This window comes from Micromys minutus, assembly GCF_963924665.1.
Source record: "Micromys minutus genome assembly, chromosome: 17".
Taxonomy (NCBI): domain Eukaryota; kingdom Metazoa; phylum Chordata; class Mammalia; order Rodentia; family Muridae; genus Micromys; species Micromys minutus.
Window position 1 is genome coordinate 3,331,174 of NC_137952.1, and position 27,833 is coordinate 3,359,006.

At 49.0% G+C, this 27,833-nt stretch overlaps 1 protein-coding gene across 2 annotated transcripts in view; it reads right to left on the reverse strand.

Annotated features, from left to right (window-relative positions):
• Nucleotides 1–27,833, reverse strand: part of TSPAN18 (tetraspanin 18) — a 122,958-nt gene that overhangs the window by 85,657 nt on the left and 9,468 nt on the right. Inside the window, exon 2 of one of the 2 annotated variants that reach the window (XM_080931051.1) lies at nt 14,002–14,080. The exons of the other annotated variant lie outside the window; for it this stretch is intronic. The gene's annotated coding sequence lies outside the window, so the exon portion shown is untranslated. The remainder of the gene's footprint in view (nt 1–14,001; nt 14,081–27,833) is intronic. 2 annotated transcript variants of the gene reach the window in all.

Consider the following 27,833-nt stretch of genomic DNA (forward strand, 5'->3'; position numbering starts at 1 on the left):
CATGTGCTCGTGGCTCTGCTGGGTTCAAGCATCAGGGCCTCTCTTGGTGCCAACATCATGGCCATTGCTTTTGGCTTTAGACCCAGCTCTTTCGTCAGCCAGATATGACTGATCAGCTCTTTTATCAGACAGACATGGTAAGTCAAACACCGGGTGGACCTGACTTTCTGAAACTTCCTTGAGCCCGTGGTGCAGGGTCCAGAGGGAGACAGAATGTGACCACACAGCACATGGCCTATGCAGGCTCCTCCAGTCAGGGCTGGGACACTCTGTGAAGACTGACATTTCCCATGGTGCTCCCACCACCCCCAGAGGATCCTCTTCCAGCACAGAGATTCAATTGTGGTCATTATGGTGCACTTAGGAAAACCAGGGAACAAGCTAATACATTTTTGAAAGGTTGGCAACAGCGGAGCTGGAGTCAGAACAAGTGTCCTATTTAACCCGGTTAAACAGAAACCCACTTAGCCCAAGGCAGCAGCCTTTCTTCCCAGCCTCCTTCATGGTTTTGCTTTTTAGTGGTCTGACACTCAGCTTAAATCTTTAACACCCAAAAGCTGTCATAGAATTAAAACTAAATCACTGATGGACGGAAGGAAGCCAGCAACCTCTAGGAGAGCAAGGGTTCTCAACCTTCCTAATGCTGTGACCCTTTAATATAGTTCCTCATGTGTGGTGACCCCCATCCCAACCAAAAAAATAAAAAAAAGATTTTGCTCTTACTTCATAGCTGCAGTTTTGCTACTGTTGTAAATTGTAATGTAAACATCTGGTATGTAGGAGATCCAATAGGCTATCCACAAAGGAGTCATGACCCATAGACTGAAAACTGATGCTCGGGGCATTTGTAGTCCAGGACTCAGCTCCCTTAAACCATCAGGGCAAGAGGAAAACCATTCTTGCTTCTGCCTCCACCTTAGATGGAGGCAGCAGTCCAGAGTTCCAAGAGGGGGGGTTAATTGACACCACCAAGTCACAAACCATACACAACAGTCATTGGAGGCTACCAAAAGGAGACCGAAGGAAGATAGGTTAGAGGAGACCCTCAGAGGCCCAGTGACTCCTAAGTGTGCTAAACTGTAGTGGGCTTATGGATAGTTCCCCCATGAAACGAGAAAGAATCTATCAACCACAGGGTTTCTATATTAACTACAACTTCACTAATTACATAATATTGCCTCTTAAAACTCCTTAACTATGTAAGGGGTACAGAAAGTCACCAACCAAAGGGACCACTGGAAAGCCAGCCTGCCCCAAGCAGGGGCCTGCAGCAGGACTGTGTTGAGAAGTCTTCCAGACAGTTTCAGGACCCCTAGGAGGTTACCCACACGTCCTTCTCAGGGCTCTCCCAAAGGGAAATGGAACGACCCCATACACCTGCATGCTGGTACTCCTGGGAGGAGGAAGAACTTTAAGAGTTTGCCTTCTGTTGCTGTGATGAAGCCACCACAATTGAAAACAACTTGGGTGTGAAAGGTGTACTTCATCTTACATGGTCTGACCACAGTCCATCACTAAGGGAAGCCAAGGTAGGAATGTAGGCAGTGACCATGGAGGAATGCTGCTTACTGGCTTGCCTTCCTTATGCCTGGCTTAGCTTGCTTTCTGGTACAATTCAGGATCATCTTCTAACCCCATCCCTCAACACCAGTGATGACCCTACCCACGGTGAGCTGAGCCCTCCCACATCAATCATTAATTTAAAGAATGTTTTAAAATATGACACTTAAAATATGGAACTGTGTTTCTTAGTTATCTTCTCAGATAACTCCAGCTTGTGTCAAGTTGACAAAAAAAAAAAAAATTCAACTAACAAGAACAGGAGCTTAGCAAGAAGTCTTGAGGTTGGTAAGGATGTCCTTGAAGAGGATTGGTAGAATCCTGTCTCTTTCCCCTCCCTCACCTCCTGTGAGGTGAATAGTTCTGACCACATAGTCTCAGCCAGATGCTCTATCATATCCCAAAGCAACAGGGTGACAGAGGCATCCCAGACTCTGAGCCCCAGTAAACCTTACCTGTTTGTAAGTGATTCATCTCAGTCATTTGTTACAGTGGCAAAACCTCACTCATACACTAGTTCAAAGACACTCAAAGGATAGGGTTATCAGATAAAACACAAAACTTCAGATAAACAACATGTCTGTTCATGGATGTCACAAAGAGTGCACGAAATAGCACATACTGTCCCAAACAGGCTATCCTGCGTGTCTGTGGGCAGCAGAGGCCCCTGCCCTGTCTGCAGTGAGAGGCAGGAGTAAAGAAATGCAGGAAGCCAACAGAGAGGCTTCTTAGCCAGGGTTCTATGGAAGCCACGCCTGGGCCCGGTGAACAAAGGCAGGAAAGGAAGAGGCCTCTTATCCTGAGAGGGGAGCAACAGAGCTTTGCTGCATTTTTCCAAGCCCCCAACTGCTGTTTTACTGCCTGAACAATAAGAGACATGCTCACGCAACCCTTGTTATCTTTGGAGAACACTCTGGTGGGCTAACCTAAAGCAAGCACTTTGAGGCCAGAGATTGGGGTTTGGAATGTCCACACCAAGAGCTGCTAAGAATGCCTGTGAGGAGGGAGGGGGGAAGGAGAGTGAGCCAGTCCCCGTGTGCTAAGGAATCCTAAAGGCCACAGGGACCTCTCTAAGGGAAGAGACCAGTTCTGTTTGGGCTCTCCTCACTGCCCCCAGGAGGCTTCAAGGTTATGCTTGGGATAGGTGCTAATTGGGCAGTTGAAAATCCCAATTCCCGCCTTTGGCCTGAACCCCTCTCTGTGATGACATGTCCTCTGTCTTTCTCAGGAGCCATCACCCCGACTGACACTGTCCGATACAAACAAGCCAGAAGACTAGGACAGTAAGACAGCAGGCAGTTTCGGCACTCCATGCTCCAGCCGCTGGGTCTCCTGCAGAAATGCTTGCCTTGTGGCTCAGTGGTTCCTAAGAAGTCTCTTCTTTGAAGTTGATCTTAGTTCCCGAGGGACCTTTCCTTTCCTACTGAAAAGGCTGTCTGGGGAGTCTTGGCTGAAGTACAAGACAAAAGCCCCTGGATTCTTATCTCTTGGTGTTTATGCGATTTTTAATTAAAACAGCTGCCTCCACACAGAACTTTGCTGAAAGGGAAAGGGGTGGACAGAGGGGGAGGGGCATGGGCAAGGAGAGGGGTCTCCTTTTGTTAAGCCACCAGGGTAAACTTCCCACTCTAGGGACCAAGTTTTGTGCTCAGTTTCTCAAACACCAGGCCAGACACAAAGATGGTTCCCAAGACTCTGTCTACAGGAAGCTACATGTGAACAGGTGCTCATCTCCAGGACAGACACAAAGATGGTTCCCAAGACTCTGTCTACAGGAAGCTACATGTGAACAGGTGCTCATCTCCAGGACAGAGCACCTGAAGCTCCAGAGTCATACGGCAGGACCCCTGGGAGCCATTTCCAGATTACTAGTGAGGGAAGGGGACAGTCGGCTATTCTTCAGGGGGCAAGTGACAGGGGCAAGACCTGCATGTGTGGAATTTTGAAACAAACCTCAAACCAGGGAATAGAGAAATGGCTCAGCCATCAAGAGCTACTTACTGCTTTTGCGGAGGATCTGGGTTCAGTTCCCAGCACTTACACTGTGCCTAAAGCTGTGGTAACTCCAGCTCCAGGAGTTCCAATGCTTCCTTTGACCCCACCCCCTCTCATGCACATTCACGAGTTAGTAAAATGGTTCAGCTTATAAAAAGCTTACAACTGAAGTCTGATAATTGAGTTCAATCCCTGGCGCCCAGAGGAGGTGTTGAGACTCAGTTCTACAAAGTTTTCTTCTGACCCCTCCCACAGGTCCTGGCACACTCACATACATGCTTCGTGTATTCACAATGCATATGTGCACACACATATGAGTATGTATGTAGCAGGGCATGGCACACACCTTTTATTCTAGCACTCAGGAAACAGAGGCAGATAGATATCCGAGTTCAAGGTCAGCCTGGTCTATAGAGAGAGTTCTACAGTCAGAACTATGTAGAGAAAGCTTGTCTTGAGAAAACAAACCAAAAAAAAAAAATGCATGTATGTGTGTTTATACAATAAAAAAATACATAAAGGAAGGTCTTGTCATGTAGCATAGAGCTTGCTTTATCCTCTTTGCTTAGCCTCCCAAGGGTGTATTCTACCACTGCCTGGCCTTTTAGCCTTTGAAGAGCATGGCGCTTGCGTGGGTGACTGGGTAGAGTACAACCTTACCTCCAGAGAGAGCAAACAGCTGTGGATCAGAGTCATGGGCTCATTTCCAGAGCAAGGAGCCATAGTCGTCAGAGCTCCCAACGGTGTTGGCTACCCTGCAGCTAGTCGACAGTTTTCAATTAAACAGAGGCACAGTGACAATGGGGACAAGGGCTTGCACGCAGGATGGCTGCGTGTTTCATCTGCACTAGCCATCACTGTGGGCATCACTTCCAGGGATTTCCTCAAGTAAGTTTTTCTCTGTGTGAAAATATCCGGAAGTGTAACGAAAGTGTGTTAACACAGGAACTGAGGAGATGGCTCAGTGGGTGTGAGCATTGTCTGCTCTTTCAGAGGACCTGGGTTCTGTTCTTAGCACGCACGTGCCAGGTCACATCTGTAGCTCCAGTTCCCAGGGAATGTGACACCCTCTTCTGGCATCCACGGGCAATGCATGCCTATGGTGCATTACATGCAGGTAAAAGGTCCATATATATTTATATATATATATAAAGATGTTATATATATATATAAAGATGCTATATATATATATATAAAGATGCTATATATATATATAAAGATGTTATATATATATAAAGATGTTATATATATAAAGATGTTATATATACATATACATATACATATACATATACATATACATATACATATACATATACATATACATATACATATACATATACATATACATATACATATACATATATATAAAGATGTTAAAGTATCAGTCGTGCAAGATATGGTGGTACATGTCTGTAAATGAAGCTCCCAGGAGGCTGAGGCAGTAAGGTGAGTTCAAGACCAGCCTGGGCTACATAAGGAGGCCCTGACTCACAAAACAAAACAGTATCAAATCACCAGTGCTTGTGGCTTTGTCCTTCCCCTTTGAAATTTTTTCTTTCATTTGTGTGTGTGCACACGTGGGATCATGCACAATACAACACACATGTATGTGGAGGTCAACGGACAACTTGAGAAGCCATTTCATTCCTTCCACCAGGTGGGTCCCAGAGATCAGACTTAGGTTACCAAACGTGGTGGCAAGTGCTTCTACCAACTGAGCCTTCTCACTGATCCTTATCTTGTGTGTGTGTGTGTGTGTGTGTTGTAATCTTCACTTCCAGGGTCCCACATACAAAGCCCACCACTGGGCTGACTACCTGAGACCCTCCTCTATGCCCCCTTCCATCCCTATGACTGAAGACAACCTTGTGCAGAACAATGAGGATTAAATGCTCAGCCCCGTGTGCCCCCAGGTGCACTATGCCAGGATAGTGAATGGCCGTGTGTGCCCACATGACTGGGATGGGGCACTTACAGCATCTTCCTGGATGGTCAGTGGACGAGATAACCCTGGCCTGGGAAGGAGAAAAACTTGGCTGAGCCTCCCCAGTATGGGTAAGCCTTGTCCAATCCACTCAAACCAACACATAACCAAAGGCCTAATGTCTCCCCAGAAGCTGTGTGTGTGTGTGTGTGTGTGTGTGTGTGTGTGTGTGTGTGAAGGTGATGAGAAGGGAGAGCACGTGAGGATCCTTCCTAAGCCACAGGATTTTATCAACAAGACTTCCAGCAGCACCAGCTCTTGCCTTTCTACCTCCACCACGTGGCGACACAGTACTTCCTCATGGAGACAGGGTCCCCATTTAGTCTGAGACACCCCAGTCTCGGGCTCCCCAGCCTCTACTCAGGAGGAGGCAGGGATCTGTTCTCTCTAAATTGTATAGCTAAACTTCAATCGTATCTTGAAGTAGCATGAAATGGACCAAGACTCTAAGTGTGGAAAGACTGTGTGACTTCATGACCAGGAAGGGACACTGGCTTCCCTTCCTTCCTCTCCTGCCCTCAGGCGGAAACTTACGCCATTGGTTCTGCTGGATCTCTGACTTGCCAAGTGCTGGCCTTGGTGCTTTTCAGCCCTTCTTTGCAGAAGCCTGTGTCTTATAGACGCACACACACAGACACACAAGCTCATGTACACACAAACACTCACACACATACACACTCTCCTGATTGTTATTTCTATTCTTGTGGGAAACCCTGCCTAACACACCTACATATAGTTCTACTAAACCAACTGCTTTCTCATGTATCAATAATCATATGAAACTTGAAATTGAAAAACAGAGCTGGAACGATGGCTCAGCAGTTGAAGGCTCACACTGCCCCTGTGGAAGATCTGAGTTTGGTTCTCAGGACCCACGTAAGGCAGCTCACAACTGCCTCTCATCCCACCTCCAGAAGACCCAATGCCTCTGCCTCCATGGACTCTCTCAGTGTTGTCCACATACCTAGACACATTCATACACTTAAAGATAAAGTAACATTTTTTTTAGGAACAGACAACCATTCCTACTAAGACACAAACAAAAGAATACTTTGGGTTTGCACAAGACAAATTTAGAAAAACACAAAACTCAGATGAAAAGAATCAAAGGAAAACCAAGGCAAAGGACAGTCCACGTTCATGGGTGGTAGGACTTCCTACCACCAACTCATCAGGGGTCCAACCAGAGCTCCAGATTCAGCAGAATATGCCCCAAAGCTCTTAAGCCATCTTTGGGTAATAACATCTTTGGGTAATAACAAGGTTTACATAGATAGGCAAAAACCAAAACCCAATTAAGCAGGACAACCAATCCAGTGTGGAAGAACAGAGCCTGGAGACAGGCACTGCTGAGGTTAACACTATGACACTGCTGGAGTGATCATGTCCATGTGGGACCGGCAAGAGCACAGACAAACAGTGAAAGGAACAGACCTGAGTGCAGACATAGACCTCACAAATCCTGTCAGTTGATCTGTGACAGAGAAGCAAAGGTGACACAATAAAGAAGAATCTAATCAACAAGTTGTGCTGGGGGAAACTAGACACTACACATACATCATCACCACCATGGTTACTATCACGTCCACCATAATCATCCTCCTCATTAACATTAGCATCACCACCGTTACCTTCACCACCACCATCATCACCACCACCACCATGACCATCACCCTCACCACCACCATCATCTAGACAAAGGCTTGTCATCATTTACAGATATTATGGAGCACAGACATAATATAAAATGTGAAACTATACAATTCATAAAGAAAAGCATATAAGAACTAGCATTGTGGCCATACCTGTACCTCCAGTGCTTAGGAAGCCTAGGCAAGGAAATTGCAAGGTGGAAGCCAGCCAGGGCTACATGGTCAGTAAGACTTTGTCTTAGAAAGAAAGGGAAGAAGGAAGAGAGGGTGAGTGTCTTAGTCAGGGTTTCTATTCCTGCACAAACATCATGACCAAGAAGCAAGTAAGAGGTTAATTCAGCTTACACTTCCACATTGCTGTTCATCACCAAAGAAAGTCAGGACTGGATCTCAAGCAGGTCAGGAAGCAGGAGCTGATGCAGAGGCCATGGAGGGATGTTGCTTACTGGTTTGCTTCCCATGCCTTGCTCAGCTTGCTTTCTTATAGAACCTGGCAGGTCTACCAGCCCAGGGATGGCACCACCCACAATGGGCCTCCCCCCTTGATCACTAGTTGAGAAAATGCCTTACAGCTGGATCTCATGGAGGCATTTCCTCACCTGAGGCTCCTTTCTCTGTGAGAACTCCAGCTTGTGTCAAGTTGACACAAAACCAGCCAGTACAGGGAGAAAGTGAGGGAAAGGGGTAAGCCCTTTAGTCATGAGAAGATGCAGCATCAATGGCAGACTTGGACTCAGTGATCTCCCAAGTCACGAGACACCCTGGAAAAGGCAACACCGTGAACACAGGCATACACGAGTGGGTGCTATGATGAGGTGGAAAGGAGGGATGACCAGGTGGGGCTTAGACACCTCTAGGGAAGTGAAATTATCTTGTGGACACTTTGGTAGGAGACACATGACATGTTCTCATTTCTCAGAACACACGGAACCGGACATGAGTGATCCCCCACACAGGCTTCAGACCGTGTGGCAGTAACGTGCTAGTGTGTGTGGTTGACTATGACACAGTGAGGTACGTTCTCAGTGGGCGGCTGTGTCTGTGGTGATGGGAGGCATATTAGAAGCTCCCCACCTTCCCTCCAATTTCTATGAGCCCTAAAATTCTCTGGAAAGTAATATCTGTTTAAAAAAAGAAAATGAAGGAAAGAAAGCTTCTGATTCCAGAGAGAATCTCCTTACTTAATACCACAGTCTCCTTCCTTCACAACATGGGATGGGTCACTCCCTTGCCCTGTTGTCAGCAGCTCTCGGGGCAGGGACATTAGGGTGCCAGGCTTCATCCTTTGTTTGCAGGCTGTTTATTATGATATTCTCTTTTATCTTTTCCACCAAGGGGCAGGTGGGTACAGAGCAGGTCAGAAGACTTCTGGTGAGGACTGTTCCTACCGCTGCTTGCTGTGTGACCTTAGGCCTGTCACTACCCTTCTCTGATGCTGAAGACCCTGGATGATAAAGTGTTCATGCAGCCCTGTCTGCAGCAGAATCCTTCTCCAGCTGTGACTCGAAGCTTGCATTTGCATCCTGATTAAACAGCGGCTTCTCCTTCTCGGAGCAGTGTCTGTTCATCACTGCCGCATGACACAGAGAATCAATTTGCTCGCTGGGGAAATGAAGACTTTATTATCTCTCCAAAATGCCCTGGAATGGGGACCCCAGTGAGCAAGCAGGCCTGTCTGCTTGGCTCCATGACAACCAAGCTAGGGATCTGTGGACTCCCAGACAGACGGTTGGTCCACTGGCTTTGCCCCCTGTAGGGACCACAAGTGTGTGCCCTACCCCCCTTCTGAACCTGTTCTGTGCAGACTTAAAACTGAATCTGAGAGGCTGAGGAGATAGCTCAGTGGTTAAGACCACTGTTGGACTCACAGGCTTAGTTTCTAGCACTCACTTGGTGGCTGACAGTCAGGGCACCTGATACCTGACCTCTACAGGCATCAGGCACACATGAGATGCATACATGCAAGCAAAACCACTAATACAGTCAAAGTAGAATAAATCTACAAAATACATAAACCTAAACAGCAATCCTGAAACTGTAAAGGGAAGAAGGCACAGATCTGGGCTGCAACCTTCAAAGGGGGTAGAAAAGGTAGGGGCTGTTGTGAGTTACAGGTACACACAGGAACAGCCTGAAGCTAGAAAGTTCTGGAGGATGCTGAGGTGAGTCAGGAGGACCCTCTGTGTGCATATCTCAGGCAGAGCCATGGAAAGCTAGAGAAGGAATGGGCTGGAAAATGCCTCGTGGAGTTATGTTCTGGCTGGAGGCCCCAGGTCAGGATGTATGGAAATGACAGTGAGACACTGATGTCATCTTTCAGGAACACTGGCTCTCCATCATTACAGTCATTGCCCTGAAAGTAGAAATGCCCACGGACTGAGGCCCTCGCCCAGGCTGATAGCAAGTAAGGAGGGAGCCTAAGTTCTCCCAACCACATGGTGCCCTCATGCCCAGGAATGAACCACTGGCAAATGTGTCAACTACCAGACAGATTCCTTTTGCACCTTGAACACACACAGAAGCAGAAGGTAGAAGCCCAGCAGAGTCACTGTGTCTCAGTATCACAGCCAACATGGAGAACAGCCAGCTGCCTTCTTTTCCTGGTTGGGCTCAGAAGCTAGCTGGGGTCAGGCTGGGCACTGAGGCTGAGGAAGGAAGCAGTACAGGCTGAGCCTGCTCATAGGAGGGTGGATGGGAAGCCAAGGCAGCACCCACCTTTGCATCCCAGAGTGGCCAGGGATCTTCAGACAGGGTGAGCAGGGCTGGGTGAGCTTGAGAACAAGAGCCATACTTGTTCTCAGCAGTCCTGGGGAGCAGATTTGGGGCAGGCAGGCAGAGCCTGCAGGGTTTTTCTCAGCCCAAGGAGACGTTCTGATCCATTAGAGCCAGTTCCCAGCAGCAGGAGCATAAATCCCCGAGAGTGAAGAACCCCAAGATAGAGGTCCAATCTGTCCAGTCACCTTTCAGCTACTCCAACTCTGCATCCTGGCCCATTGAAGCCCTCCCAACCCTATGTGTGAGAAGAAATCACACACGTACACACACACACACACACACTTGTATATGTGTATGTATGTATGATCTCCATATACAAGGTCTAATTGTGTAACTAAGTCTGGCCTCTCAATCTTGCCTCAGTCTCCCCAAGTGCTGAGATTACAGGTGCCTGACAGGGAACTTCCTTTGTCCTGCCTGCCCTGTGCACAATGTACAAAGCTTAGTAGAGAAGGGTGCCACCGTGCATGGAAGATGTGTCCTTTGCATGTTCAGCAAACAGCTGCAGGGGCAGGAGGCCTATGCTGAGTTCTCCCCTAACCTCTTGGGAGACATGCACCCTGGAGCAAGTCACGATTTCTCTGAAGTTTAAATGGCCCTACCCATAGGGCACTCAAGAAGTTGGCTTTTGAGTGTTGGTACAATCAACAGTTATCTGCAGTTGAAAGGGTTCAGGAAGGGTGACTAAGAGCTATGCTAGCTTTGAGTAGAAGCTGGGAAAGGCAGCTTACACCATGATGACCTCAAGCCCCAGGACTTCAGAACTGAGCGCTCACTGACACAAGCCAGACCCTTTTCCCAGCCATTTTTAGACCAGGCACAGGAAAAGGTATGTGTCTCCTGGGAAGCATCACTCTTTGGTGATAAACACCAACGCTCACATCCAGAAGTCTGGGTATTTTTAGGAAGGTCCTTTGGGGAGCCACGGACCCCATGAGGACTGTCATTGTTCCAAGCAAGTAGAGTAGGTGACACCCAACTAGTCACCACCTTCCCCCCGGACACCTGATAAGAACGCTGGGATTACAGGTGGCTGAGAGGCTGAGAGGGCAGAAAAGGATGACGTGGGGAGTGTGTGTCACCTGGGCCCCAAGAGGTACATGCTATTTGTCTTTCTCACAGTTGAGTTGTCATTCACTAGCTAGATATAGCTAGGTCCCAGCACAAGGTAAGGCCATGAAGCCCCTGGCCTCTGCCTGTTAATTCGAGGCCATTTTATGTTGTTTCCTGTGACTAGCGTTTGTCTGTTTACAGGAGGACCCAGGCTCAACTGTCAGGCTTCCAGACTCCCTCCAGAAGGCCACCCAGTGATGACTCCTGCTGCTTGTATGGGTGAAGGACTGTTCTGGGGAGGCAAGCTCTCTCCCAGCAGCTTGAGGCCTCCGCTGAAGGAAGCTGGGAAGATTCAGGCTCTGTATATAGATGCCTCCTGTGGGGATCAAGGCTGAATCTACTGCTGGAGGTTGCAGAGCTAGAAAACTGCAAGCTACAGATGCCAAAAGAAGGCCACTGTCCACTTGAACCTCAGCAAATCCCAGCACTTGCTATCCACTCAGTCTTAGATCACAGCCAGAATAACCACAGATGCCTGCTGAACAGTGCAAAAAGTCAGCTAAGGAAGTGGCAGGCCAGCCAGAGACAGCAGGGCAGCCACAGACAGTAATGCAGCCACAGACAGCAGGGCAGCCACAGACAGCAGGCCAGCCACAGACAGAGGCAGCCACAGACAGTAATGCAGCCACAGACAGTAATGCAGCCACAGACAGTAATGCAGCCACAGACAGTAATGCAGCCACAGACAGAGGCAGCCACAGACAGTAATGCAGCTACAGACAGCAGGGCAGCCACAGACAGAGGTAGCCACAGACAGTAATGCAGCCACAGACAGCGGGGCAGCCACAGACAGCAGGCCAGGCCATAGACAGAGGGCCAGCCAGCCACAGAGAGAGAGCAGCCACAGACAGTAATGCAGCCACAGACAGCAGGCCAGCCACAGACAGCGGGCAGCCACAGACAAAAGGCCAGCCACAGACAGTAATGCAGCCACAGACAGCAGGGCCAGCCACAGACAGTAATGCAGCCACAGACAGAGGCAGCCACAGACAGTAATGCAGCCACAGACAGCAGGCCAGCCACAGACAGAGGCAGCCACAGACAGTAATGCAGCCACAGACAGCAGGGCCAGCCACAGACAGCAGGCCAGCCACAGACAGCAGGCCAGCCACAGACAGCAGGCCAGCCACAGACAGCAGGCCAGCCACAGACAGAGGCAGCCACAGACAGTAATGCAGCCACAGACAGCAGGGCAGCCACAGACAGAGGCAGCCACAGACAGTAATGCAGCCACAGACAGCGGGGCAGCCACAGACAGCAGGCCAGCCACAGACAGAGGCAGCCACAGTCAGTAATGCAGCCACAGACAGCAGGGCCAGCCACAGACAGCAGGCCAGCCACAGACAGCAGGCCAGCCACAGACAGCAGGCCAGCCACAGACAGAGGCAGCCACAGACAGTAATGCAGCCACAGACAGCAGGGCAGCCACAGACAGTAATGCAGCCACAGACAGTAATGCAGCCACAGACAGTAATGCAGCCACAGACAGAGGCAGCCACAGACAGTAATGCAGCCACAGACAGCAGGGCAGCCACAGACAGCAGGGCAGCCACAGACAGCAGGGCAGCCACAGACAGCAGGCCAGCCACAGACAGCAGGCCAGCCACAGACAGAGGCAGCCACAGACAGTAATGCAGCCACAGACAGTAATGCAGCCACAGACAGAGGGCCAGCCACAGACAGAGGCAGCCACAGACAGCAGGGCAGCCACAGACAGCAGGCCAGGCCACAGACAGAGGGCCAACCAGCCACAGAGAGAGAGCAGCCACAGACAGCGGGCAGCCACAGACAAAAAGCCAGCCACAGACAGCAGGGCAGCCACAGACAGCGGGGCAGCCACAGACAGCGGGCCAGTCACAGACAGTGGGGCAGCCACAGACAGCGGGCCAGTCACAGACAGTGGGGCAGCTAGACAGAAAATCCCACCAGCCCACGGTTAAAGCAAATCTGTGTGCCTATGCCATGCCCTACTGACAACCTCTGGGATGGAGAAAGCAGCAGAGGCGCACACAAGGAGTTGTGTAGGACACTTCTAGAATCTTCCTCATTTCAGCTCTCCCCAGATAATTCGAGGGGTTACTTACTCTCCTTCTAGTTTTCAGAACAGAAACAAACAAGCAAGCAAACAACAACAAAACAGAAAAAAACAAGACCCATGGGTATTTTATTAAAAAGTCCAGTGTTAAAGCACAAACTGAGGACAAAAGAACAAACCACTTTCATGCTTTTATGAGAACCAGAGTTTCACACAGTTCATAGGTTTAGTTTAATCTTGACCACCAATCACAGAATGAATAAAATACCCAGGACTCTGATGCTGCTCAGCCAGGGATTCAAACCCTGCCCTACCACTCGAGGTGTTTTGTGACCCTGAGGAAGTCTCTCCACCCGAGACCAGGTTTCTCTTCTCTTTTAAAATGGAGGTAGAAATAGTGCCGAGATTGCACCTTGAAGAGGCTGCAGCTAGCCAAGAGACAATAGGCCTGTACTCCTCAATCAGGAACCTCCCATGAGGCCACCCAGCATATCTGGGGCAGAGTCCCCAGAGGTAATTCAGTCTTGTCATGCTCAGTATTATCACGGGCAAGGGGACAGACACATTCCTGTGATGTTAAATGTTGCCCTCAGGGTGGCGAGTGCCCTGGGGATTCTGCCTCCTCACAGTCCTCACTGAGGTGGATGCTGAGGGCAACCAGAAAGTGCTCTGGGAGCTGTGCTCCTCTCCAAAAGCTAGTTTCTACTTCGGATGGTCCCCAGCTGCTTCTGCCATCCCTGAATTAACACCAAGAGACAGAGACCGCTACCCCAGGGCAGGAGCCCAAAGACTCAGGAGGGTGGTAATGGAGGACAGGAGCCAAAGGAGAAGCTTAGTTATCTTGACCGAACAAGCCAGGCCTCTGTCACCATGTCAAGAAACCCTACCTCCTCCAGCTCTGCTTTCCTTTCTGGGAAGGAACTGAGAGATCCTTTGAAGTCTCCTGATGACAGCTTCAGAGCAACTCTAGAGGGAGAAGAGGGAACGCAAGGATTAGTGGGGCATGTTCATGTGGCTTCCAGAATACGTCTGCCCAGACACGGCACACATCTCTCCACAGACTCCCTTCCCTCTGGAATCTGTACCCGACCAGGACTCCCAGGGCAGGGCATAGAGCCTAAGCCCCTCAGGAACATGCCTTCCATCTTGCCGGTCTTTCCACACTAGCTACCGGGACTCATGCACCCAAGACAACGAGCTGGGGACCCAACACCAGCATGTACATCTTTGTTCTGAGCTGCAAAGAGCTTTCTGATAACGGAAGAAGGGGAGTCCACCATCACCTCATGAACGTAGGCTCTTTTGGGCAGACCTATTATTTCAAGTACCATGAGGTATCTCAGCTCCACGGTGTGGCCCAGAAGCCCAGCCTCTCCTGCCACTTTGATGAGGAGGAGTCACAGAGGAAGGGTAAAGTTCACCACATCCTAGTGACATGTTGGCTAGTCAAGGCTTAGGTTAGTCCTAAGAACTGACTTCTCACAGCACAGAGTAATAATGTAAGCAAGGCTTACAGCCACCACGGCAAATAAGCGGAAGCAGGTTGTAGTTGTGAGCCTCCAACCACAAAAATTGAGCCAAACTGATCAGTGGAGGCTGTCATTTCATGCCACCTCAGACAGGAACCAGGACACCACCACAAGAAAGCCTGCTACTGAGCACAAAGAAGGTAAGCAAACTTCTCAAAGTCTGAAGAGAAAGTTTTGGCAAGGCAGGGATTAAAACTTAGACCTGGGGAGCCCAGACTGACACAGGTAAGGTTTCCACATGAGGGAGTTTCCAGGACATGGGGAGTTTAAGGTTCCCTACATTCTCTGTTCATTAACCAAAAGAACACAGTACAGCTCAGGGAAGGCTTGACTTTACCTGACTGTCTGTGCAGTTCCATAAGGCAGTGTGAGCCTGGGGACCTCATGCATCATGGGTCAGTTGAATCCAAGCACACACACACACACACACACACACACCAGTATGCATGTGCACATATACAGACCACATATGCATGTGTGCACAACTGGACATAAGCACAAACATATATATGTGCACATGTGAAATGCACACATGCACACAAAAGTATGTTCTCTTTCTCACACACATGTGCATAGATATGAACATACAGAATTTTCATTTTGAAAGATTTTGTTGTTGTTGTTGTTGTTGTTGTGTTTCGTCTGTTGGCTTTGTTTTTATATTTTGGAGACAGAATCTCACCTAGCCTCATTAAGACCTTCAACTTACTATGTAGCTAAGGCTGATTTTGAACTCCTGATTCTTCTACCTGCAATTTCCCAGTGCTGTGAGCCACCACTCCTGACTATATTTTTTTCATTTTAGACACAAAAGTGACCATCCTTACTCACTCAAAATACTTGATAGAACTTTGATACGGAAGTAGACCGTGACCCACATCTATGATTGTCTGACTGTGTGCACACACCTCCATGACATACAGAAAAGAAACTGAGTCTTGACACACCGTATGAACACCTCATGAGTCTCAGGCACTGTATTCCTTTCAATGTAAAAATGGCTCCTGGTCTGGAACATTTCCCGTGGTGCTAGTGGGGCAAACTTCTTTCCCATCTGCTTATCAGATCCATGGCCATATCTCTATCAGGACACAAAAACCTTTCTACCACCATACCTCGGTGTCCACGTCACATGTCTTTATCAGACAGATACACAGCAAGTACAGTCAGAAGGTGCCTCTTGTCTTGGTTGTAAACCTGAAGCAAGATTTCTGCTTTGGGGATGTCTGTCTTCGTCCCCTCCCAGGAGCTGAAACGCTGAGTCCCAGGACAAAGGGAGGAGTCTGACGGCTGGTGAAGACAGATGTCCAGGGCTCTACTGCCCGGGGCACCTCTGAGGATCGGGAACTGCATTTGCTGGCTCAGAACTGATAATGAGGTTTTATGAGCTCAAGGGAACACTCAGAACACGTATTAATGTCAAGCATGCCCGTCAGCTACGCAGCTTGGGTGAATGTCACACATTAACGAAATTAAAGGCTCCAGACAGAAGCAGCTGCAGGCTTCGTGTCAGGAGGTTGAACAGGGCCCAGCTCTGACAAAATCACTTTCCATGTCTGCTGTCCTCACTGGAGCATCTGTAGGGCAGACAGATCCCCATCTTCCTTCAGCCTAAAGGAGATGAACTGTAACCACATGGGCAGGACAGACACACTCCCACCAAGCCGTATCCCAGGAGGCCACTCTGCTGGGATCTCTTTCCCATTCCTCCTGTCCCTGGGGATGGGCGTTGTCCCCCATGTTCCAGCCAGGGCACCCCTGAGAGACAAGAAACGGATCCAGGGAAGGAAGTATGGAAAGATGGCAGCCAGATGAAGTGGGCAGTGACCCCTGACATGATGAAAAAAACAAGAAAGGTCAGGAGCCGAGCAGAAGGGGCCCAGCTCCCACCTGACTACCTCTCTGGTAGACCAGATTTATCTTGGACAGAGCTCTTCCTGAGGTCTGAGGTAGCCTTGAGTGAAACCAAAGATCTAGCTCAGAGAGTGGGTAGTACAAGAGACCTACCTACACAGAGCCTCGAGACCTCACCTGGGAGAGCCAAGATTGGTAATTAGGGCCTGATGGGCAATTCCCCGGGAAAAGCAAAGATAGAGGCAGCAGAGAGCCTGACACCAAGTTCCAAGATCACAATCACTGTAGTTTTAATTACATATAATAGCACCAGTTAATTTAATTAATTGTGACCTCACTTTTATGCTATTCAGCCTAGTTTCTGAGATACTAAAATTTTATTTTGAAAAAAAAAAAAGGTGACATCTTAAAATCTCTCACAGTGAAAGCCTGGGTTGGAGGGTCTTATCAGTACCTCTCTTTCCAGACTCCTACCTTATGATTTAAATTCATCAGGTTGGGGGTGAAGAGATGGCCTAGCAGTTAGGAGCACTGGCTGCTCTTGTATCCACTGACGGCTCATATGCATCTATAACACTGATTCAGAGATCTGACGGCCTCTTCTAGTCTCCTTGGGCACCAGGTAAGCATGTGAAGTGTATCCATACATGTGTATATGAAACATCCACACACATATGTATTAGATAAGTCAATAAACACAGCAGGCTGCCACAAAGTTGCTGCCCTTGATAATGCACCCTGTCTGTCTTGCTGCAAAGGGTTTCATGGCCTCCTTCTGCCGGTACATAGATGTCTATCATTTGATCTTCCACTGGCCCCGGGCCCATCTTTAGGTCCTCTCCTGTCAGACTGAACTCACCTGAGCAACCCTGCCAGCAGGCTTGGCTCTACTTAACTAATGTTCTCTCTTCCTGGAACTCTTTTTCCTTTCCCAGGTCTGAGCTTCACTCCCCCCAACACTTGCCAAACCCCTAACCACCTTCAAAACCCTCCTTTAATGATCTTTTCTGAAGAGTATCCCCAGCATCATGGCAGACATGATGAAACATGGTTCTCTTATGTTACCCAAACAATGTGTGTCTGGGTATGGGGGTGACAGAATATATATTGTTTTGGTTTTGTGATTTCTTTCCCACCTACCTGACTACAGCCTCTGCCAAAATAGGGACAGAATCTTACCCCATCCTTTGCCCTTTTGTCAGCCTCAGGCCTGGGCTGGTTGATGGATGGCTCTCAGGAAAGGGAGCTGGGAGGCAGGTAGACAATGACTTGTGAAGATGTGTGTGTCTGAACAGAGTAGTTGAGTTAGAGTTGGTTGCAGAAATGGAGAGGTAGAGGGTGGGTGGATGTGTGGGCGGGTGGATAGGTAGATGGTTGCAGGGTGAAAATGGATGAATGACGGATGGACGTGTAAATGGATAAATGGATGGTGGATGAATATGTGGATGGTGTAGACATGGGATAAGTGGGTAGGCACAAAGATGGTTAGAGGGTGTGTGGATAGGAGGGTAGGGGAATGGGCAGGTGGGAAAGTGGGTAGATGATACAAGGACAGGTAGAGGACAAACGGATCTCTAAGGTCATCAGCCAGGAGTGAAAGAACAAGGACCTGAATTTGGATCCCCAGCACCCATCAGCTCTGGAGGCTCAGACTAGATCACCGGGCAGTCTAGCCAATCAGCAAGGTTCAGTGAGAGGCTGTCTCAAAAAATAAGGTAGAGAGTAATTGAGAAAGACACCCAGTGACGACCTCTGGCTTTCAGCACGAGCTCGCACGCGCGCGCGCGCACACACACGCACACGAGCTTGCTCAAAATAATGAATGTCTTATGTGTATTTACTTATCACAATAAAAAAAATTTGGAGTAGCCAAAATGAGTGTTCCCTAGTTACGCTCCTAGGAGCCCACCCCCTCTTCTTATGAGACTTCTGCCCAGAGAACAGATATGTCTCCTCCCCACCCACAAGCCAGCATTTAATCAGCAGCAGCTGGACTCTGGAATACTCCTTACATTGTTCCCAGATAATGTTGATGAACATGAGTTTAGTCTCTCAGTGTGGCAGGCCCACTGTTCCAGGAGGAAGACATCCCATCTTTTCCTACCCAGCTCCTGCCTGCAGCCCTTCTTTACCCCTTACCCTGGCTCTCCACTGCAGTCGGCATAACACTACCTAGCTGCTGGTGAGACTTGAGCCCAGGACTCTGGGGCCTGGTCCCTGGAAGAGGCTGTGGAGTCCAGATGCAGCTCTCCCGGAGCACCTTGCAGGGCAGCCATGCCAAGACCCAGAACCCAGGCTGGCCCTTTGCCACCCCGAGGCGTTGTTGCTGACAGATTAAAGCTTCATGGTCCATGACCCCAAACCAAGTCATGGCTTTGTTTTGCTTTGCTTTAAATTAGCGACGGGGAGGGGTGAGCTTAGGAGTGAGGAGTGAGCAGAACCCAGACATGCTGGGATGCATTCCTGCTGTGCCCTGCAACACAGGGGTCCCAGGGGTCCCTTAATGAAGCTACTGGGGTGCTGGGCCCATCCAAGGCTCAGCATGGCTCTCCACCTGCACTTGTCCTGTGAATGGGAGTGAGGCTTTCACACCAGTGCTGTCAATCAATCTCATCAGACCTAGTAATAAATCCCCACGTGAGCCTTCTAATTGTGCTCCAGGGTCTCAATAGTGTAGTTAGTGTTGGGATCACAGCATGCTCAGAACACAAGGCATAAATGGATGCCCACCCCAACAGCACAGGGTCTCCAGACACTGCAGCAAGGGTCCTCCAAGGGTCTTATAGGATGTCACGGCTTTCTCTATGAGGCCTCACCAGCATTCAATTGCTCTTGCTTGCTCCCATCACCTCTGCCTATAAAACGGGGACCTCACTCATTTTCCCTTGCAGCTGGGGAGAAATGAGAGTAGGGTTCAAACGTGAAGGTTCTGGGTGTTCTTGGCCATGTTTTTCTCCAGGCCAGGAGCAGGTGTATCCAGATAGGATGAAATGGGTACAGAAGCAACTTGTCAGCAGCTGATGATAAGAGGGCTCCAGGGACATAAAAGACGCCCAGCAGTTAGCTGTCAAGGACCTGGGGAGCCAGAGAAGACAAGCTCCGATGTACTGACCCCATGAATCTACACAGGCTCTGTGGGCTCCTGGTGCCCACTGTTAACCTCCCTTCCCGTCTCCCATCTGCTCAGGGGCTTGGGGGCTGTCTGTGATAAATGTACGTGCTAGCCAGAGTCTCACTGGTGATTTCCTGTGAAATCTGCTTTAGACAGACAGGCAGGAGAGCGAGTATATGGCCCTGGATCCCTCCTGTCCTCAACTGGTATGAAACAGCTTCTGTGCCCATTTCTTCCCATTTGGAGTCACCTGCTCCTGGTCTGGAGAAGAATATGATAAGGACACCCCAGAACCTCACTTCACATCCTAACTCTACTCTCATCCCCCTCCCTGCCCCCAGCTTCAAGGGACACATGAGATGTAGTCCATTTTCTAGGCAGAGGTGATGGGACCCAGAACACACGTGCATAATTAAATCCTGGTGAGGTCTCATAGAGAAAGGGCCAGATCCCGAGATCCTAACCCTATTGGCTGCCACTCACTGGGCTGGCTGGCTGACTTACTGGGCATTTTGCAACAGAGGAACCTACAAGCCTTGGTGGCTTAAGGGACTCATCCATAGAGGTGGAGCCTAGACTCTGAAGTCCCACAGTCTTCCTAGGGAACCATCTGCCCGAAAAAGCCTATGGAAGGTGAGGGCTTCGCAGGGCTTCCAGAAAGAAGCAGGTGTTTCCTACACAAGACAGTGAAAATCAAGGGAGGCAAAGGCTCTGTCCAGGCCACAGAGCCAAGCCTGGAAGAAGGAGCATCAGAATCCAATGAGTGTAGTCAAAGCCACTCGAGCTATGACACCATGCATCTGGTGAGCAGCACCATGGTATGTATGCTTCCATGGAGATACCCAAAATGCCTTGCTCCCATGCCAATAGAGTGCCTAAGTCTAGATACCTAGTGTTCCAAGGGCTTCTGGACCCTCCCATGCTCAGGCATAGGAGTCTAGAGCAGTTCCAGCTCCAGTGCCAGTGGTCGCGCATTCTAGACCTTGAATGCCACATGCAGCCATGTGCAGCCGTGACCCTGTGAACGACATGTCCTCTGCTATTCTGCCTTCCGGAGACCCCGTGTTTAAAAAGCCACACGGCGGTAATAGAGATGTTTTAAAGTGGCCACCCTGCCGCTAGAAAGGAAGCTGAAAGCTGAGAAGTCGAACCTGCCGCTGAGGGAAGCGCCCAGCCTGTGGCCAACCACAGCTTTCCTGCGCAGCTGGGGTTATTAATTCAGACTTTATAACCTACAGAGCTGCGGTGGAGGCCGGGCAAACTGCACCTCCACACTTTGTAATCCTCCCCTGCTCCCACATAAATATTCCCGCATGCAGAAGGGGCTGCAGGAGGTAGGAACACGGAGCTATTAGCATTTTGATGGGGTCTCCCAATGCATGAAGCTACAGGGCTTTAAAATTCATAGTGCGAATTAAAACAGCCCTTTGCAGCTCTCCTTCCTCTCCCCTTCTCAGTGGGAGATGGCCAGCAAGGTTTACCCCTCTCATGGTCCTGACTAAGAAACAAACTTAGAAATCCAGAGAGCCCAGTCCCATCTTAAAAGAGCAGACCCAAGGCTGCTTTCTATGTGGAATGTCTCCAGCTCTCTGAACTGTAAATGGCAGAAACAAAACTGAGAGCTGGAAATGTCTGTACTCATAGGCAACAAGGCCAGGTTCCTGCGAGGAACCCTTGCCCATCCCAACAGCTTGGCTCATTGGTTTGTCACGGACAAAGGCTGGCCTTTTAACCTCAGCATCATCACTGTGTGCCAGAATATTAGCCACCGGGGATGAGAGGCTCAGGGAGGAACTTTGGCTCCACAAACCTTTGGACCCTAGAAACTCAGTTCAGCTGAAGGAGACAGAGAAAGTATCAGCTCAAGGAAGCAGAGTGAATGAGCAAAGCCCATGTGCGCCTGTGAGCTTCTCCCACATTCAGAGGCTTCCTTGCTCCTTCTCCAGCCAGGCTGATGTGAAAGCGAAGGCCCCTCACTCTCCAGTACCCCTCAAAACCAAAGCCAAAGAGGACAACGCACATCACTGCTGTTTGGAAGGTGAAGCTATCTTGTGTCTTGGTGACCAGCACACTCAGATCCTATTAAGCATTGTGGGGAAAGAGAGAGAAGCCTGGCCTTTCACTACCCAGCAGCCCACCCAGAGTGCAGTGGAGTCTCCTCCAGGTCCCAGAGAAATGAACTTCGTGGGGCTACAATGGAGTATGTTGCAAACTCCCCCCTGCCTTGTGCTCCTTGTAAAAAGATCACTCCCAGGGTTATGCTTTTATCACCCTACATAGGACACTAACCGTTTCATATCCTGCCCTGATGCCTGTACCACTCCGCCTTGGATTCTTCTTAGAACCGCCTCCAACATCCTGCTGGCTTCTTCAGACTGAGTCCTATCCGCCTTGGACGGCACACATGCTAGATATATATGCGGGCCTGGTTTTAATTGTCTCTCAATTACATGTGCAGTGCGTCTGTATAGGGACACACACTTTATATACCTGCATACAGACACAAATTGTCAACAAAATCTATGCAAGCTGAGTATCTGAATCAAATTGGCTTCTGCTGGCCTATCGTCTCTGCATACTGGATTTGAAATCACCTAGAAGACACATCTCTGGGACTGTCTGTGAGGGTGTTTCCAGATACTACTGTTCAACTGAGGGAGGATTTCAGGGTGGGGACAATGAGAGCTGAGCCAAGGCCTGTGTCTCTGATACCTGAGTGGTTGTGACTGTGACCATCTTCTTTGCGCTCCTAATGCTAGGGCTTGACAGCCATGATGCGCTCCCTTAGGTCAGGAGCTAAGAGTTCACCTTTCTCCCCTCGAGCTGTCTGTCAGTTTTGATAACGGTGAGCAGGGTGTGGCTTCAGGCGTGGCTCATGAACAGCCTGAGTCTGGCTGAGCACTCACTGGGGGTGCTCCTGGGCAGCAAAGCTGAGGGACTAGGGAGATGGCTTGTCAGTTAAGGGCCTGAGGTGGTCCTGCAGAGGAGTCCAGTTTGGGTTCCAGCACTGGTATCAGGTAGCTCACGGCTTCTGTAACTCTACCTCCAAAGTCTCTAGTGCCCCCTCCTGGCCTCCGTGGACACTGTTCTTACATGTACATATCCTCACAGACACAGGCACGCACACACAATTTAAAGTAATTTTTGAAATCTGAAAAAAAATAAAATAAAAGATTGGTGAAGCAAAAATAAGGATAAAAGGTCAGGTGGGACAGTTTTTGTCTTTTCAAAAAGTGTACTTATTCGTATTTGATGTGTGTTGGTGTTTTCCTTGCATGTATGTCGCTGTGAGGGTATCAGATCTTGGAGTTGTAGACAATTGTGAGCTGACATGAGGTTGCTGGGATTTGAACTTGGTTCCTATGGAAGAGCAGTCAGTGCTGTTCACTGCTGAGCCATCTCTCTAGCCTCTAAACTCGGTTTCTTGATATGAGTTAAGGCACAGGGGACTTCCTAACAACCTAGGCAGTGAGGGCTTTCTTGTGAGGTGGTCTCTTCCTCGGCTCCTCAGAAGGTCAGCTCTTGCCAATAAATTACTAAAGTTTCAATATTTTTATTACATTTATTTATGGTGCATTGTGCATGTATGCATTGAATGCATGTGTGGTGTGTGAAGTGTGATAAGTAATGTGTGATGTGTAATGTGTGTTTGTGTGTGTGTGTGAGAGAGAGAGAGAGAGAGAGAGAGAGAGAAGAGAGAGAGAGAGAGAGAGAGAGAGAGAGAGAGAGAGAGAGAGAGAGAGAGAGCACGCATGAAATTTATGACATTCAACCTTGGAGAGTCAATTCTCTCCTTTCGTCATGTGAATTCTGGGGCCCATGCAGGGTTGTTGGGATTAACAGCAAGTACCATTTCCCACTGAGCCATTTATCCAGCCCTCAGGTTTTAATTTAGTTATTTGGAACTTTTTAGCTTGCCTGCTTCCATTTTGGGTGGCCTGCTGGGGCCTTGTAGAGCTCAATCCAAAACAATGGCCTCTCATAAACTGTAATTAACAGCACACACACACACATGAACACACACACACACACACATATACACTGCACAGGGGAAATAAATACGGCAAGAGAAACAGGCAAAATGCTATCTCTAGGTTGTATCTATATGTGCATCCATATATATGATTCTGATAATCACAGAAAAAAAAGGGTAAGTGTAATTTTTAACTTAAGAGTCACACAAGCTCCTCTCTGAGAGTCCTCAAGCTAAGAGCTAAGGTAGGCAGCTTGTTCCTGCATCAGATTCTTTCCTAAGCCCTCAGGAATCGACTAAGTCCTTCCATGAGAAAGGGTGTCTCAGTCCCCACTCTGGGTGAACACATTAGGTAGTCTGAAGTCCTAGGTGCAGACACTGAGAGCCACATCTGAGCCCCAAGCATTAGCCCCAGAGCCTGCCTCTCCCTGTCCTGCTGCCTGCCTCCCAAGTGGAGAAGAAAGAAATAAACACATCTGTGGGGCTGCCAGGGTCAGGCTTGCAGAAGATGGTGTCCACACCCACTCCCAGAACACAGAGGATGTTAAGAGCCAAGCTCGAGTCAAGCCAGCCTGGAATTGAACTCACATGTGTAGCCTCACCATCTGGGGGCAGGCACTGGGTCTCCATTTCAGCTCTTCCCATTATCTGAGGGCAGCGGACACACAGAGGGACCCCTAACCTCCTCTGGCTGTATCATCGTCCCACAAACAATGCAGGACTGGTTGACCACTGCATCACAAAGAAGGGGGCATTTCAGCCAACAAATGTCTCAGCATGCTGGGAAGCCTCCAGGCTAGGAATGCCAGGAGACATGGCTGTGTCTCTAACTCCCTGGCCTTGGCCAAGTCACCACTACTCTCTGAACCACGTCCCCTTGTCTTAACAATAAAGGGCTCTGAGCACTTGGTGTTTTCTAACATCAATCTTTCTTCACTGACTCTCCAGCTTCATGGGGTGTTTTACAATCACAAGAGACTCTCCTAATATATGGATTCTTACAAAAGTGCCTCATGTGCAGGGTCACTGCTGGCTGAATACATATGGAATGAGGTTTTGAGGGAAGCACGCTATGAGACGTAGCAAACCAAGCTAGAGTGGGTCTGCAAAAGAAGGAGAGGAGGGATGGGGAAGAATAAACGTCTTGCCAAAATGGAGCTATCACAGAATTGGTGGCATCACATCTAACATTAATATTTGTTTATTTATTTATTTAGTCAAATACATTTTCCTCGGTTTCCAAACCCCTGTGGGAACAGGCAAAATTATTTGGGTAAACATTGTGTCTCAGAAAAGTAATTCCCCTGCCTCAAAAAGAAGGGCTCCATTCTCTCCACTTAATCACTTCTCAGTGAACACCCATCCAGTATTCCTCTTTGCCCACAATAAAGAAAGGATAAAGATCAGCCGGAATACTGAAAGATCCCTGGTCAAAGACACACTGGAGACCAAACAGTCACAGCTAACGAGGCCCTGAGAACAGGCTCCTGTTTGGTTTCCTGGCTGAGCTCCTAAAGCTCAACAACAAGCCACATTTACAGCTGTCTTTCAAGGGCATACCTGAGTTTTCAAGGGCACATGTAACTGAGTTTTAGTTCTTACCTACATCTCTAATCTGTGATAAAACACCACTTACAGAAAGAAGAATTTCTTTGGGCTCACAGTCCTGGTGGGAGAGGAGTGTATGACCACCATGGTGGGGAGCATGGCAAGAGGCAGGCAGGGATGGAACCGGAGCAGAGCCAAGAGTTCACATCCTGATCCACAGACAGGAAGCAAAGCAGAGTGCGACGAACACAAATCTTTTGAAACCTTAAGCCTATGCCAAGTGACACACTTCCATCAAGGCCACGCCTTCTAATTCCTTCCCAAAAAAGTTCCATTAACTAGGGACCAATTATTCAAACACATGAACCTATTGAGGCTATTCTCATTCAAAGCCACCACATTGATGCAGTCAGTTTCTTATTCAGAACAGCTAGGCACCTTGACTGCAGGTCACAGTTTCTGGGCCAGAGGGATTCATTTACATCTTCCACTGGACCGATTATTCTCCTCGTGAGTTCATGGGTACCTCATAGATCCATGCACCTCAAAGTAAGTACACTGAGTACTGATGTGAAGCCCAGACAGATTCTGGCTGCTGTGTTCAGCATTGATCTGCTCAGGTGAACTGCATCCGCATCACCTGAGCAGACTCTTCTACATTCCAATGTCCAGTCTTATATGGCTGGACAAAGAAGACATGCAGCGATGATTATATGTGACACTTAGCTGAATTCAGTCCTTGGGTCACATGGCCACATAACCAGTGACAGTTTTCCCAGGCCCTGAGCTGTACCCAGAACCTCCATGGTCCTGTCATTCTGTTTCCTTTTTCTAATCTTGCCAGACATCAATAATTGATCTTGGCAATCCATCCTGCTGTGCCTGGATCAAACAGCCCCATCCACCCAGCAGAGGGCTCAAGGCAGACCCTACTAATCGATCAGCACTGACATTTGAGATCAAACATCTGCCTGCCTGCCAGGTACTGTTACAGCATGCTAGTCCTGCTGGTCAGCGTTGGTCCCCAAGGTTTGGTGTTTCCCTCACTTCAGTCTTCTTGAACCTGGAGTGACTATCAGAGAAACAGAGAACGAACAAAACCAAGTCATTGATCTCTGCTGTGGTATAGTTTCATTGTTGGTTGGTTTTGGTTAATTATTCCACCCCTAGGTTTTTACAGAAGGCAAACAGATCTAGAGAGGTCTAGAGTCTTGCCTAAGGTCGCCCAGAGAGGCTGTGGTAAAGCTAGAACTTGATGCCACACTCCAACTTCTAATCCCGGGCTGTCTTCCCACCCCATGGAGTTTCTCCTGGCCAGCTGGGAGCCCCTAGAAAAACCACAGCTAAGCTGGTAGCCCCATTGCACTCCACCTAATTCCCTAGGTTACCTCTGCCCCACTAAGCAATAAACAGCAAGTGTCAGCCCAGGCTGGCTGGTGACTAGACTCTCCAAGCAGACCCGCCTCCTTCTCGTCCTGATCCTGGGCTTTAAGAAAGAGATTTTCACTAATGCGACTGAGATTGGGGATCCAACATCGCCGAAAATTGCCCTTTTGCTAGGCGCTAATACACACAAGCTGGAGGAGGTAGCCGGCCGGAGGAGGCCGTGGGAGGTGCTTCAGCTCCGCTCGGGAGATCTCTGTTCTTTCAGGCTTCCTGTCTTTATTAAGCTTTGCAGACAAGCTCACAGTGCGCCTGGCTGCAAATGAAACCCAAGCTGTCTCATTTTCTCCCCTCAGCCAGGACAGCTCCGTCTCACATCCTCCCCTCCCCCATCCATGGAAGAGATCAAACAAGGAAAACAAACAAAAAAACAACCTGAAACCTCCCCAGCATCTGCAGCCTGCCTTTTTGAGGCTGGTCCTGAGCCTTGGGGTTGAGTTACAATAGAGCACCCTCTCTTCAGATCTGCTGGACACTCTCACCCACACCGGGAGCTCCCACCCCAAAGTCTGCGACTATGGAGTTCTAGGACAGAGGGGAAGCGCTGGCCTACGTGTAGCACCAGCAAGTGAGGCAGGAGCCCTGAGAAGGCATCCTTGTAGGCCTTCTTTCCTGTTGCCCCTACACTGGGAGAACAGGTACAGTGCACCACAGCTTCTTTCAATGACCACAAACCAGCAGGGACGGTGTGGCTACCACCCCTCTTCCCACTGTCACCCTCCCACTTCGGGCACCCTTATCTATGGTACAACCACTGTTGGTCAGTCTTCTGCTGACTTAGCACACGCTAGGAAAGAGGAGCCTTGACTCAGGAAAAAGCCTGCCTCGTTGTGGCCTGTGGACAAGTCTGTGGGGGCATTTTCTTTATAGATAACTGATGTAGGTGATGGCCAATGCCCCTGGGCATACCTCACCTGGAGGTATAGGAAAGGTAGCTACACCCGAACCTGCCTGGTAAACAGCCTTCCTCTATGGTCTGTATTTCAACTTCTGCCCTGACTTCCCTTGAAGATGGACTGCCTTGTGGAAGTGTGAGCAGACAAACCCTTCATCCGGTACCTTGCTTTTGGGTCATGGTGCTCCTCACAGTGATAGAAAGCATATCTATCTAAGACATAACTCTTGATACTGTCCTAAGGCCCAGGCCCAGGAAAGACTCACAGACACACGGTACTTAGACACACGTCACCAGTTCCTGGGTTTTGGAGGGGTCAGGCTGTTGCTGCTGATAGTCTAGTAATCAACAGGAGGAGAAATTCC